Below are 15407 nucleotides of genomic sequence, written 5' to 3' on the forward strand. Positions count from 1 at the left end.
GAAAACTAGGGAAATACTACATTAAAAAAATATTTATTATTTATAATAATAATTTATTTTTTTTATCGAATATTTATAATACAATTTTAATACATATTAGTGAAAATAATTTATAAAACTCATATCATATAATTTTTATTTATAGATAATTTATTTATCACAGACTTTAATATATTTATAATATATTGTGTTAATTTCTTATCAAACAAGTATAATATATTTTAAAACACTTATAATATATTTATATTGCATACATAATTCACTTTTAATACATAGAAGATATATCATAATATTGCTATAAATGGTAATAAATAAAAAGTATCGCTAAAATCAGTAATTATTTAGTAAAAAATATTTTTCCTTGTAATTTTTCCGAAAAACTATGTGAAACTATTTAGGCCCATTTACATAAAATAATATATTATATTACATTAATTACGAATTATGATATTAAAAAAATCATTTCTTTTTATTTGCTATATTTTAACTTAGCACACCTATTAAGAAAATAATGATTGGTATAGTGAGTTTATTATTTTATCCCTATTAATTGATAGAGTTTTAAACATATTTACTCACTACATTTTTCAAAGATATTAACTCAATATTAATAAATTGAGGATATAATAGGTAGAAAAAATTATTCTTTCTTAATTTGTCAAAATTGACAAGTAAAAAGAGAAATTAAATTAGAAAATATTTGACAAGTAAATAGAAACGGAGGGAGTATGTTCTTATCGAAAATAACATTAGTTTTGTTATCCTAAATAGTAAAAGGTAATAAATACACTCTCTCTTTTATTTCTCTCCCTCTTTCTTCTTCTTCTTTTCAGTCATTTTCTCTTTCTCACCTTGTTCTCTTTTCTTTGGTCATTTTCTCTCTCTCTCTCTCTTAAATTTTAATTATTTTAATATGTTTAAAGATGTTTGGTAAAAATTAATTTTTTTAAGCTATTAAAACATTAAAAAAGTTGGCATCATTAATAAAATAAATAAATATAAATTATACTTGTAATACATTCTATATTCAATACATTATACATATTATAAGCATTTTTCAATATACATTGTGAATATATAAATAATATATTTTAACATCATTACTAAGAGAAAAAAATAAAAATAATTATAATATATTTTGAATTTAATATATATTATAGGCATGTTTTAATGCACGTGGTGAATATATAAGTAGAATATTTTTAATACAAATATATTATATTTCTAATACAATTTTAATATAATAACACATAAACTAATTTGAATAGTGTTTAAATATCTAAAATCCAGGTATGCATATTATAGGCATGTTCCAACGCACATGGTAAAGTATATAACTAAAACATTTTTAACACAAATGAAGTATAAGTATTATATGTGAATTTCGAATAGTCAAATACTATTTAAATTAATTTATATTGTTAAAAATGTATTATATTTGTTCTAGAATAACAAGTATTGAATTTATAATAATGTATAATATCGCTTATATTTAATACAGTTTTAATATAATTTTAATACAATTTTTTTAAAATATGTATGAATTCGATGGTTATTTTAATACAATTTTAGTACAAAATTTTACAGCTTCACCCTTCTTCTCCGGTGAATCACCACCGCCGAACTATCATTTTCAAATCACCATACAATCCACTCACCCACAAAAAGACACCAGAATTATAATAAATGTATTTTTGGCGAAAAATATGAATCTGAACAACAGCGGCGAATCCATTACAGCCAACCAAAAGTCCCTTTCCCCCATTCTTTTGGGTACAAACACCACCACCTCCATCATACTACACCCCTTTTCTGTCTTCCTTGTCTTTCCAACAAACTCACAACGCCGGAGTGACCAACAAACAACGCTACAACAATTCAGTCCATTAATTTTGATGTTCTTCATCTTCGTCCACATCAAATCAAAAAAAATTGTCTAAGAAATAGTCTTCGGAGAAAGTTTTTCCAGTCAGTTTTGTACATTAATCAAAAAAAATGAAAAGTAATTTGTACACTAGTTGAAAAAATGTCCATTGAAGGTCACATGGATGTGCAATTGAAAATAATAGGAAAATGGTGAACATATCAAAATAGTTACTGCAATAAAGATACTTTTGGTGAAAATATGAATTTGAGCAATGCCGGCAAAGCAATTACCGACGAAGTTGGCTAGAAAAGGAGAGATAAGGGGTTAGATGGAGAAGGAGAGATAAAGGTTTGGATGGAGAAGGAGAGAGATGAACAGGGCAATGGGTGATTTTAAAGTAAATTATCCTATAGATTGTAATAATAATAAAAAAAAAGTACCCCAAAAAAAGATAATAATTAATGTAAAAAATTCAACTATTTACCATTCCATAGTCCACCCCAAATTAATTTCCTAAATACCCATTCGGTCCAAAATATTTACAGCTCATATCTTTTTTTAGTTTTGGCCCAATTTCGCCCGCCCCTTTTAATATAGGCACAATTCACTCAGCCCAAGTCTTTTGTTATTTTATTAATTATTTTTGTTCTTTTCTCATTTATTGTTTTTATCTTATCATTAATTGTTTTGCTCTTTCTTCATTTATTATTTTTATTTTTTATTTTATTTTTTCTCATTTATTATTTTTATTATTATTATATTCGTTATTAGAAATACTATTTGGTAATATTTGTATTCTTTTTTTGTTAGTTTATCTTCTTTTTAACTTTCTCTCTCTCTCTCTCTCTCTCTCTCTCTCTATATATATATATATATATATATATATATATTTTACCTTTTAAGAAAATAAAATAAATTATTGTGATTATATTATGAAGTCTCATTGAAGAACTAAAGTAAACCTTAATGAGCCATGACAGTATATAGATATGTTGTGATAGATAATATATAATTTGAGAAGTGTTACTGATTATCTGAAATAATCATTAATGATACTATGTCAGTATATGATATATTGTGATGGGATCATTGAAGAACTATGAGTCCCTTCCTTGAAGGACTGCTCATCAGTCAATGATACCATGATATTATATATATAATATTGTGGTATTATTGAAAAATGAGTTGGCTATACATGAATGATTGTAGGAAATCTTAATGATATCATAATAGTATATGAATATATTGTTATGGCACCATTAAGGAATGAGTAGTTTTGTAAATGAAGGAAACCTTAGTGCCACCACAATAGTATATTCATGTATTGTGATGGTATCATACATGATCCGAGGAGTGTTATCAATATATAAAATAGTCCTTAATGGTACCATGTCAGTATATGATATGTTGTGATGGTATTATTGAGAAATATGAGTTCTCCTTTGAAGGACCGTGTTGGTATTGTTGACACCTAATTTTGACCCTCCACAACATAAATTAATAATTGAGCTTCTTTAATTTCTCACAATTTTAAAATAATTAGCTTGTGAAAATTCAAAATATATTTTGATTATTTTAAAGTAATTTTTTCATTTTTATAATTTTTGAATGATATATATATATATATATATATATATATATATATATATATATATATATATATATATATATATATATATATATATATGATTTCATGTATATTAGCTTTTATAAATATTTGAAAATGATCTCAAAATGATTTTATTTTTAATTAATTATTTCGTAAAGTAGTAGTTTATATTTTTTGAATTAATTAGTGTTAATTCATCTCATTTAATTTTTTAGCCGAATTTGATAAATTAGTTCATTTTGGGCTAAATTCATAATTCAATTGATTATAATTGAAACCTTTTGACCATTTGTTAACTTGCAATTCTAACCGATTTTCCTACCCAATTTCACAATTTTCTACACTTAACAATTCTCAACCCAACTGACCCACCTTTCCCATTTCCTACAACCTACACATACACTACATAACAACAACAACCATTGCAGACAGCAAAGTCCAAAATATTCAAGCAACACTCTCATTACAACCGACCCCATATCCCTTTTTCCCTTTACTTTACATCACATTCCTTTTTTCCTTTACTTTACATCATATCACTTCACCTAACTTTACACCTACAACAATATCCAATTTCCTCTCTTCTCTTTTCTTTTTCTCTCACCTCACGCGCACACATCCCATATTCATCTTCTTAACTAAACCAACAACAAATTCCAGCAACAACAACTCATCGTAGTTATGCGGCTCTCTCCATATTTAAAAATTACAAATCTCAAGACTCAATTGTTGTCTTCGGATTAGAAAAATCTCACTCAAATCTAATCCGAAATAGAGGATGTCAGAATCAAATCTGAATTATTGAAGTATATTTTTTTTAAAATTCAAATTGGTTATTTTTTGGCTATAAGTTGTTGAATCATTTCCATTGAAGGGAGGGTAGTTAAGTGGTAGAGAGCTTAAGGAATATTGGAGTTTTATATACTTTTTCATTCACTAATTTCTCTATTGTTTTTTCCTCTGATTTTCGACGCAATCACTCCACACTTTTTTTATTACAAATTGGTGTGGAAATTGATCTTCTCAACTCCAATCCTAGTTTGTCGCTTCGAACAAGATAATTCATTTTCATTTTAAAACTTTTATCTTTTTAATCATCTATTTTATAGCTTAAGTTCTGTGTGATATTTAGATTAACTATTTATTGATTAGTTTCCTTTTTAAGTTTCTCTTTTTTTCTTTACAATTTGAACGGTATATGATGGATTAAAGAAATTTTGATCATGTATGAGTTTCTTGTTTATCTTTGCATTTTATTTTGCATCGTTTGAATGGATGATTGTCATTTATTTCTATTTTTAATGCTATTTTGAATCAATTAAACTAGTTTTAATGTGAAATCTTGGAAAAAATGTGTCACAACTCGTACACATTAATCCTTAATGTAATATTGGTAAGAATTTAAGGGTTAAAATCTCTTTTGTGCTCATTGTTGACACGTAATTTTGGTCTGACTTTTGTAAAATTAATGTTTTTAATTAAATAGTTCAAAAATACACTTTTACAATTTTAAATTAATTTTATCGATAATTATCCTTAGATGAGGATTTTATCAATTTATTTTTAAAATTTTTTAGTTATAGCTATTTTTTATCATAGTTCGTTAATTTGCATTTGTACATGTCATTTGTTATATTTGTTCATATTCATTTTAGTATTTTTAGCATAGTCTAAGAATATATTAAAATACAGATAAATATTAAATTTTCTCCACAATTATACCTACCCACTAATCACACAAATTTTTCACATAATTATACCTACCCCAATAATCACATAAATTTTTCACACAATTATATATACCCCACTAATCACACAAATTTTTCACACAATTTTACCTACCTAACTAATCACACAAACTTTTCCACAATTTTATCGATCCGACTAATCACACAAATTTTCCACACAATTTTACCTACCCCACTAATCACACAAAATTTTCACACAATTTTACCTACCCCACTAATCACACAAATTTTCACACAATTTTACCTACCCCACTAATTACACAAATTTTTTTATAATTTTACCGACCCCACTAATCACACAATTTTTTACACCTATATAACAATTTTCAAACTCTCTATTTCTCCTCTCTTATTCTTCCTAAAAAACACACTCATCAACAACTACCACAAAAGTCCACCACATATACACTATAATTTTCTACAACTAATTTTCAAACTCTATTTCTCTCCTTTCTTATTTTTTCTAAAAAGTCACACCCATAAATAACTACAATAAAAGTCCAACACCTATACACTACAATTTCCTACACCTATACAACCATTTTCAAACTCTTTCTCTCTCATCTCTAATTCTTCTTTAAAAAAATACACCCATAATATTTATTCTTCTTCTCCACTCTTTCTCTCTCTCACTATAAATAACACTAATTTTAACTCTTCTTCACCGCTTTTATCTCCCTCCTTCACATTTCTCCACTAAAATCAACCAACAAGCACCAAACCACCAAAATTCTCTTCTTTTCCAGCCAAACACACTTCATTTTTGGTGATGTTTGAGCTTTAACTCCCAAATCTAGCTAGACATAAATGTTATTTCACTTTGTTTTATGATTTGTTGTTATTGTTGCTATGTTTTGTTGCATTTCCACGTATATTTTATTCCGTTTCAAATCTGGGCGGAGGGGTTCAAACTCCAGACATTGTTTTTTTTTGTTTTCATGTTCTTCGGTCATTATTCATGATTCTCCGTTAAGTTTTTTGTTTACTATTTTTGTTTGGGTCATTTTGTTCGACATTTTTAGTTAATTTGGACGTCTTTAATGTTATTTTTTTACCTCAATTTTGTTTGTTTCATTTTTAAACTGTTTGCAAATGGCTAATGAAAGTATCTCTCCGTCGTTTTTTGAGGCCTTCCCATTTTAAAAGACGGAAATTTAGTTTAAGTTTATATATGTTATATTTTTTGAACGGACTAATTTATGTTTTCATTTAGTTATAAATTTTGCTAGTGGACTGATCTTAGATTTTCTTCTTTTTCTAATGAATTGCCTAGTTATAGAGCATTAGTTTTGTTTTGTTTTATGTAAAGTGATATATGTAGTGATAAAATTATTAATTAATTCATAATTTCACATATATGATATTTTTATTGACACGCCTTTATTGCATCATTGTTTGTTCTTGTTTTTTTATACTTATTGTTATTACTTTTCATATTGTTAGATTATTTCTTAAAGGGTTTTAAATTATTATTATTGTTGTTGTCCTACCATTAATGATATATGTACATTTTATTGCTAAGATTAATTTTGGGTTGACCCACTTTGGTTATTGCTTTGCATTTAGGGAATTGTTTATCCTTTGAAATTTTTATTTAAATCAACCGTGAATATATATTATATTTTTGTAAGTTAAAATTGACCGATGAAGAAATTACCATCGATTTTCAAGGCCTCCCATGTTTATAAGATAAATTTTATTTTTGTATTATTATTATTATTATTTATTCATTATTAACACGTTTACTATGTGTCTTTACAGAAGTTGGAGCACAAGTCAACTGATATACAGTTCATGTATATCTGTCACGCCCCGAAAGGGTACCCTAGACGTGACCGATACTCGAAAGTCATTTTTGGCCTTCAAGCGAACCACCTGATTCAGTCACACTATCATTCAATCACATTCACTCGATGGAGGATTCAATTATAAGCACATCATTCACATTATGGGGGCCAAAGGCCAAACACTATCAACTCAACAAAACAAATATAGTAAGACTCCTCAAAATAACAGTCCAACCTCCCCACACTCTAGTCTATAAAGCCTCTATCAAAGTCTAGGAGGTGCCAATGATAAGCCCATGGCTACCAACAATCAAATTAAAGGAAACGACGACAAAACTATGCAAGAAAGCTCAACATCCTCCGTAAACTAGGAGGACTCACCAACTGGCTGAGAGTGTATGTAGATCTTCAACGGAGCGTCGGTTGATGATCTCTAGTACCTGTCGCTGCATCATGAAATGATGCAGGCCAAATGACGTTAGTACATGAAATGTACGATTATGTAAAATGGCCGAATAAAACAACATTAGAAGGAACCAAATCAACTCGGAATCTCAACTCAAGAGAAATAACAACTCAATCAAGTATCCTAAGTCTAAACAAGAATATGGTTTAGACAGGACCAACCACATACCATTCAACTCAATCCGACTTAGATTACTATTAAGACCTATATGAGAGTTTCTCTTATCCGATAACCATCACTTATGAGCCAGTGAAAGTACAACAAGTCGACGTTGTTGCCACGTCCGTTCATACTTTGCCAGGGTATGAACGAATCAACCAATCATGGATCTAATCCAACCAAGTCCTATAATGTCAGGACAATAAATTTGGGGAAGCATCCGACTTTAACGGTTCAATCCCCTCCTACGTTTGGCGACGTAGTTATTGGGTTCGAGCATGGATTCTACTCTTGCCCAATTTGGTGCTCGATACTCCTCCCAAGACTCAATGCTCATAAAACTCCATCCAATCAACTCAATCAAAACATATCGACAAGTCTCATTACAATATTGTCAACTCATCAACTCTATCACAATCAAACCTCTCCCAATCATACAATCCGGTCAATCTCAATCATATTGTTCAAAGTAAATTTAAATGCACATTTATAGCAACATGTAAACATAACCAAACATTTCCTCTATCCATTTAATCAATCTTTGATACTCAACATAATTTCAAGGCTTTAAATCAACAATTTGAGATAAGCAACGTTATTAGTAAAATAACATCCTTTATCACAATCCACATAGTTAAGAACATCAATAAAACATGTTTAACAACTTTTCTTCATCAACTCATACTCACATGAAGGTTCTTCCTAGAAATTACTTGTCTCAACAACATCAACAAAACAATAATCACATTAATGGATGACAAGACTCATTGAGACATATGCTTATCAAGAAACTCCATTCATATGGACATTTGACCTCAAAGAAAGAGTAGGGCATATGGGTGGACTCAAACCATGCTTTTAGTAGCCTTACATACCTTAAAATAGATTCTTGAAGAAATCTTGTTGTTGGGTCTTCAATGGCAACTTGAATCTTGAAGCTCTTGGAACAAATCTTTATTAGAAATGGAGAAGAAGAAGAAGAAGAAGAAGAAGATGAAGAAGAGAAAAGGATTTCTAGGGCTTTTTAGAGAGAGAGTGCGGCTGAAAAATATGTCCCTAAATGCTCAAGGAGGATACATATATAATTTGGGATAATTCCCAAATTGCCCCTTCTCAAAAGTTCTAAAAAATAGGCTAAAACGCTCCTGGCACGATAGTGGCGCGTCGCGCCATTGCAGCGCCAGGTCGATTACGCCTAAAAACCTACACAACTTTTAGTGGCGCGCCGCGCGAAGGACCAAACTACTAAGGCATATTTTTGGCGCGATAGTGGCGCGTCGCGCCCTTACAGCGCCAAGACCATATTTTCTAGGTTCTGGAAATTTGGCTTGAAAACCTTACACACCTCGCAGTGGCGCGCCGAGCTAGAGGCCAAACTACTGAGGCTTGTTGCTGGCGCGATAGTGGCGCGTCGCGCCCTTACAGCGCCAAGGCAAGTTTTCCAGCAATTGCAACCTAGGCCTGAAATCCCTGCCATGCTAGTTTGTCGTAGGATCGCCATATCTTTTGACTCCGAACTTCAAAATTTACATTCTTGATGGCGTTGGAAACAAGACTCGATGACCTTTAATTTAGTAGGTCGTGGGCCACCCAAATTGTCGTTTTTCAAAAGATAGGGTCGTTAGAAGTCGACCTCTTATACGAGCTCATTCTAAAACTTAGCCACGATGGATCTTTTGGACTTAGCTTGGTCCTAGGGGTCCTTTGTGACCCCAAATCACCTCCAACACTCTTCAATTACTCAGGAACTCATCTCAACTCAAGCATGCACTTCACAATAATGAGTTCGACCCTATACGTATACAAGAAAGGTCCGAATCTTAGAAAAAAATTTTGATGGGTGTTACAATATCTGATATACAAGAAAATTGGTGACTGTATACACTGATATACAGTGTATATATAGATGTGATATACAACAAAATTGGGCCAAAAGCTCAAAACGCAGGTGGCCCAATACTTAGTCCAAGCGTACAAAAACTAAGTGTTGGGTCATATTTTCATTTGTTATTTATTGTTTATTTATATTAATTCGGTTTGTAGTAATTTATTTACTTATGTTATTTATGCTTGCTTAGATGTTCATTTTAATTTATTTTAACTTAATTAGATTCTCCTAAAAATAAACCAATTCATGTTAATTTACTCTTTAAATGATTTTATACCTTTTCTTAGTCATTTGATAAACTTTTACTTTTTCTTATACACATGTATATTATTTTCAATGTTTAATTTTGATCATTTTTTCTAAAAAAAAATAATTTTAAAGTCTTCATTTCCTTTTATATTAATATTTTCAAAAGTTAGTCAAATAATTTTTTAAATCGTCGGATAACCACGCGTTAGCGGCCACTTTAAATGCTTAACACCTTCTCAAAGTGAAAATAAGAATCTCGTACCTTTTTCTTTGAATTTTTAAGACTTAAATCTGTTAGGATCTTTTAAATTAAGTTTTTTAATTTTTTAAAAAAATTATGTGTCGACTCTTTTTTTTAAAATTGATTTTTTCTCTATAAAGTTAAAATTAATTTTAAACCATTTTTTTCCGACATAACACTCATTGTGTATATGACTACTTGAGGATTGAGGTTTAAAATTTCAATTTGATAAAGAATTGAGTTACGACAAATTCACTTTGGCATTTATGTTTTCTATTCCTTTCCTTGTGTCTTATCTAATTTTAAAATATTGAGTCGTCAAGTATTTTTGTTGAAATTTTTCCTAATAACTTTTCCCACCATTTTTATGCATGAAAAATTCCAAACGAGGTCATTTTGGACTCCTTTTTGCATATTCTTGAGTCTCGAGCTACCCCATCTCGTTCAAATTGTTGGAAAGCTAATATACAGGTCTTGAAAGGTAAAAGACAAGTGAAAAATGGACTGGATACACTGATATACAATGTATATATGGTAGTAACATACATGGATGAAATTGAGCCCAAGACCCAAAAGCAGATGCATCAGCAATCCAAAAGCATTATTGATTAAAAAATGGGCTGAAACCCATTTATTTGCTGCAGACCTTTTATTTAGAATTAGGACAGGTTTGGGCCTACTGTGAAGCCCAATGAATTAAATTTTTGAGCAAAGCTCAAGCTTGTTCTTTCTTTTATTTGTTATTTGCTTATTGTATATTTTGTATTAATTCTACCCTTAATTGTTTAGTTTAACTTAATTAATTCCCCAAAAGAAGAACTATTTTCTTTGTGTTGGTTTACTGGTTTAAATGATTTTATCAACTCTTGTTTTTATTTATTTAAGTGTCTTGTTTTTATTTATTTAAGTATTTGGGCCAAAATTCTTTACTTGTTTCAAAAATAATAATAATTCAAGTTATCATTTTTTAGAAAATATGCAATTGTTCTCACTTCATCATATATTCAAATCTTAATCACTTCAAATTTGCTTAAAATATATTGAGTTTGTTGTTTTTCTTCAAATAATTTTAATTTTTTTTCTCTTTACTTGATCATTTTGGTAAAATATATTTTCTTTCTAAATTGTTCTAAGTATTTTAAGTTAGTATTTCTTTTAAATAATTTAAATGTCTTTATTATTTTTAATTAATATTCTTTCAAAGTTAGTCAAATATTTTTTAAATCTTCGGATAATCGTGCGTTAGCGGCCATATTGAGTGTTAACATCTTCTCATAGTGGATATTTGAACCCTTACCATTTTTTTCTAATTTTTAAGATTAAATTTATTAGGGTCTTTTAAATTAAGTTTTCTAAAAAAATTTTAAAAATTAAGTGACAACTCTTTTTTAAAATTGATTTTTTCCTAAAAAGTTAAAATCAGTTTTAAACCGTCATTTTTCCGACATAACCGGTATCATTGAGGAATTATTTGGTTGTACATGAATGAAATGTAGGAAACTTTAATGATACCATAGCAATATAGGTATATGCTGTTATGATATCATTAATGAATGAGTAGTATTATAAATGAATGGAGGAAAAAACCTTAGTGCTACCACAACAGTATATTCATATATTATAATGTTATCATACATGATCTGAGGAGTGTTGAGGAATGATTTGGCTGTACATGAATAAAATATAGGAAACCTTAATGATACCATAGGAAGCTCGGCGCACTAAAACACCTGCTATGTGCGGGGTACAAGGAAGAGCCTGACCACAATGATCTATTGTACACAGTCTTACCTTGCATTTCTGTCAGAGGCTGTTTTCAAGACTTGAACCCATGACCTCCTAGTCACATGACAACAACTTTATCAGTTACTCCAAGGCTCTCCTTCCCTTAATGATACCATAGCAATATATATATGTATACTGTTTTGGTATCATTAATGAATAAGTAGTATTATGAATGAATGGAGGAAGAAAATATTAGTGCTACCACAATATCATATGATGACATGGTATCATTAAGGGTATCTTGGAGGTGTCGCTGAATGCAAAGAAAATATACTAAAAAAAACAAACAAACTATAGAATAACCAAAAATGTGAAAGGAATACTTGAAAGGAAAAGGAAAAGGAAAAAGGGAACACTTACAAGGATCGACAGAGCTGAGATATAAGGTTCATGCTCTTCGTCGAGCTCTTTTCTAGCACATTCTTCCAACTGGGTAGTACACCTACAAGGAAAAAAGAGTCAGCTCATGAATGGAGTACAGAAAAGTAGAGCTAAAAAGAAAAAATTAATACCTTTGATAGCTTATTTTTATAAAAGAAGAAGAAGCAAAGACATGAAGAATGTTTGTCACCCACAAACGAAGGAGATGGAAACCGTTGTTAAAAGCAACAGAGAACATTGGAGTCGAGCTTGTAATAAGGGAAGAAAAAGAGGCGGAAATGGAAAGATAGAGAAGAGGAAGAGTGAGCCCTACTTGGTAGAGACTTTTTTATAATTTTTAATGGTCTGATTAGGCTATGGGTTTTTATTTTCTTGATTCATGTTGTAAGCCCAATCCTCTTTTTGATTAATCAATAAAAGGACTTCGATTCCAAATTCAATTTTTTTTAAAAAAGCTTTGATTGTGTCTTTCCCACTCTACAACACACGTCATTTTGGCCCACCCTCTGTAGGACCGTCATCCCATCCACCACATCCTTACCCCACCTTCACATTCCATAATACTTATCTAGATTATATGTAAATACTTTAGGATAATACTTTTTATTACTATACCGAACACAAAAAATAAAACAGGTAATTAATTTTAGTTGTTTAGCTATTTACTGTATCAAGTTTTGAAGTAGGCAAAATCTGATAATTAAATTTATTTTACATAATTTTTTCCTTTTTAGCTCTTATTTGGTCATAATTTAAAGTTAACCAAGGCTTTAAAAAAACTTGAAAATTAGAATTTCTAAACTTGTAATTATTAGAACTTAAAATTATATTTAAACATGCATTTACTTGAAAATATTTAAAATTCTGAGCTAGACTGAAGCCCGCTAAGACCCGATCCCGTCCATCCCCTTAAATTTAGGCCCGTCCTATCCCCCTTGAGCCATATTTTTTTCTTTTGGAAACTTTCAAATGACCCACAGCCACAACAATACCATACTTATACTTGATAGTTGGTACAACAAAACTTTGGGAAAATTAAGTATATGGCCCATAAAAGCAAATTAATTACAAATATATACTCCTTTACATTTATGCCTCCTAACTAGTTACAATAAATACCACCTTTCCTTGTAGCTTTAGTTAGTCAACTCATTTTTAATTCTTTTGTTTTTTATGTCTCAACTTTTTTTTTTATGTTTCTTTTTTCATTTACATTTTTAAACTTATTTTATTCATTATTTCTTGTCAAATCATAATCTGATTTATACTCAATATATATTTCATATACTTCCTTTTTTTCATTTATTTCTTTGTTGGTTTATTTTTTTCTCTACTTCTTTTCTTCTCATTTTTTTTGTTCCTTTATTTTTTTTCAAATTATTTTTTTCTTTATTATCTTTTTACACCATAATTTAGTTCATACTCAATTATTATTTTATATACTCTTTTTCTTCTTTTTATTTTCTCTTTTTTCTCATATATTTCTTTATTCATTTATTTTCTCTATTTTTTTCCTACTTTTATTTTTCTCCTTTTTTCCCTTTTTCTCTATTTTATTAGTTCCTTTTATTTTTTATTTTTTCTTTATTTTTTTAATTTTTTATTATATGTTCCTTTTCTTTTCTCCTTTTTTCCTAATTATTTCTTTATTCTTTATTTATTTCATTCATTTTTTTCTCAAATCATAATATTCTTTATTTTTTTCAGCAAAATTAATTTCTATAACCTTTTTCCTTTTGTAGTTGAAGCAAAGGGGGAGAAATCCTAGTTTCTCACGACTTGCTTCAAAGCAATCTCCTAGCTGTGTTCATGCTAGATCTGAATTTTTGGTTCCCTGACTCTCAATTTTTACTAGTGGATGTAACTCTTTTTGTTGGATGTCATAGCATAGACTAGTTAGTTTCCTCACAACCTCTTTGCTCTAAATGTAGCCCCTCTCTTAATTATAAATATTGCATTTGTTGAACACTGTGACAACTGTTATATATGTAGGCATGCTAGTCGTTGGTAGGTTCCTTTATTTTTCTTGTCTTGACTCTTATTACTGGAATCTACTGTTTGTTAATATTAAGAATTCGCCTATCCGTGCTCGGTAATTGACTAAGGTTATGAAATTGTATTATCTCTGCTTTATTTATGGCTTCATTTACAATGTAATCTGCTAATAGGTTTGCCTTCTTGAATATATGCTTGATTTGAATGTTCATATGTTGTATGATCTCATTTATCCTTTCCAATCTCTTTGAAATCTTCCACGGTACTCTCCATTCCCTGGTAGCCATGTTTTTTTAGACTTAATGAGTCTGTTTCCAAGTTAACCCGTGGAAATTCTCTCCTTCTGCAGTACTGTAAAGCCTTTCATATTGCTACTGCCTCTGCTTCCATATTGTTTGCCTCTCCTATGCTTTGTGTCTCAGCATATATTAAATCACCTTCTGTACTTTCTCCTGGATTTTCTTTGGAAGCTTTATCTGTATTGCATGTAATCCATCCTTCCCCTGACCTGTTCCATCTCATTACATGGTAATAAAGTGTAGGCTTATATCTTTGTAGCATGTCCACCATCTCTTGCTACTTATTTAGGATAGTTCTGATCCATGAAAAATTCACTTTGATCAATTGATGTATTGTTAGTTGACACTGATACTTCATTCAACTGAAAGTGATTTCTTTTCCAAAGCTCCCACATTATGATTGATGGTACTGCCTTTAAAATTTGTTCTAATTTGTTGGAAGCCTTGTGTGTCCACTATTTGAATATTATTTATTGCAATTGCAACCCATCCGTGATAATACCTGCACATGAAATAAACTGCTTCCATAGCTTTTGGGCTATGGGAGATGTTAGTAATAAGTGTGACATTGTCTCCATTTCTCCTTTTTCACAACAATAGCATTTGGACACTACTTGTAGCTTCATATTCTTTAGATTATCATCAGTGACAATTCTCCTTCTCCAAACCCTCCACAAAAAGAAGCAAATTTTAAAGGGAGGTCCTTTAGGCCACATCTCGTTTGCCCACTCAAACTTATCTCTCTTCCTCCTCAAATTTTGATATATTGACCTTACTGTGAAACTCCCTTTGCTATTTCCTATCCACCAAGCCTTATCAGTGCTTCCTTCAACCACTTTGGGTTTAATGTTGTCTATGATATGGTAAACCATGTCTTATGATATATAAGCTTTCAATTTTCCTTCATCCCATACACCATTGTTTATAAAATCC

The sequence above is a fragment of the Solanum dulcamara genome, chromosome 12 (genome assembly GCF_947179165.1).
Source record: "Solanum dulcamara chromosome 12, daSolDulc1.2, whole genome shotgun sequence".
Taxonomy (NCBI): Eukaryota; Viridiplantae; Streptophyta; class Magnoliopsida; order Solanales; family Solanaceae; genus Solanum; species Solanum dulcamara.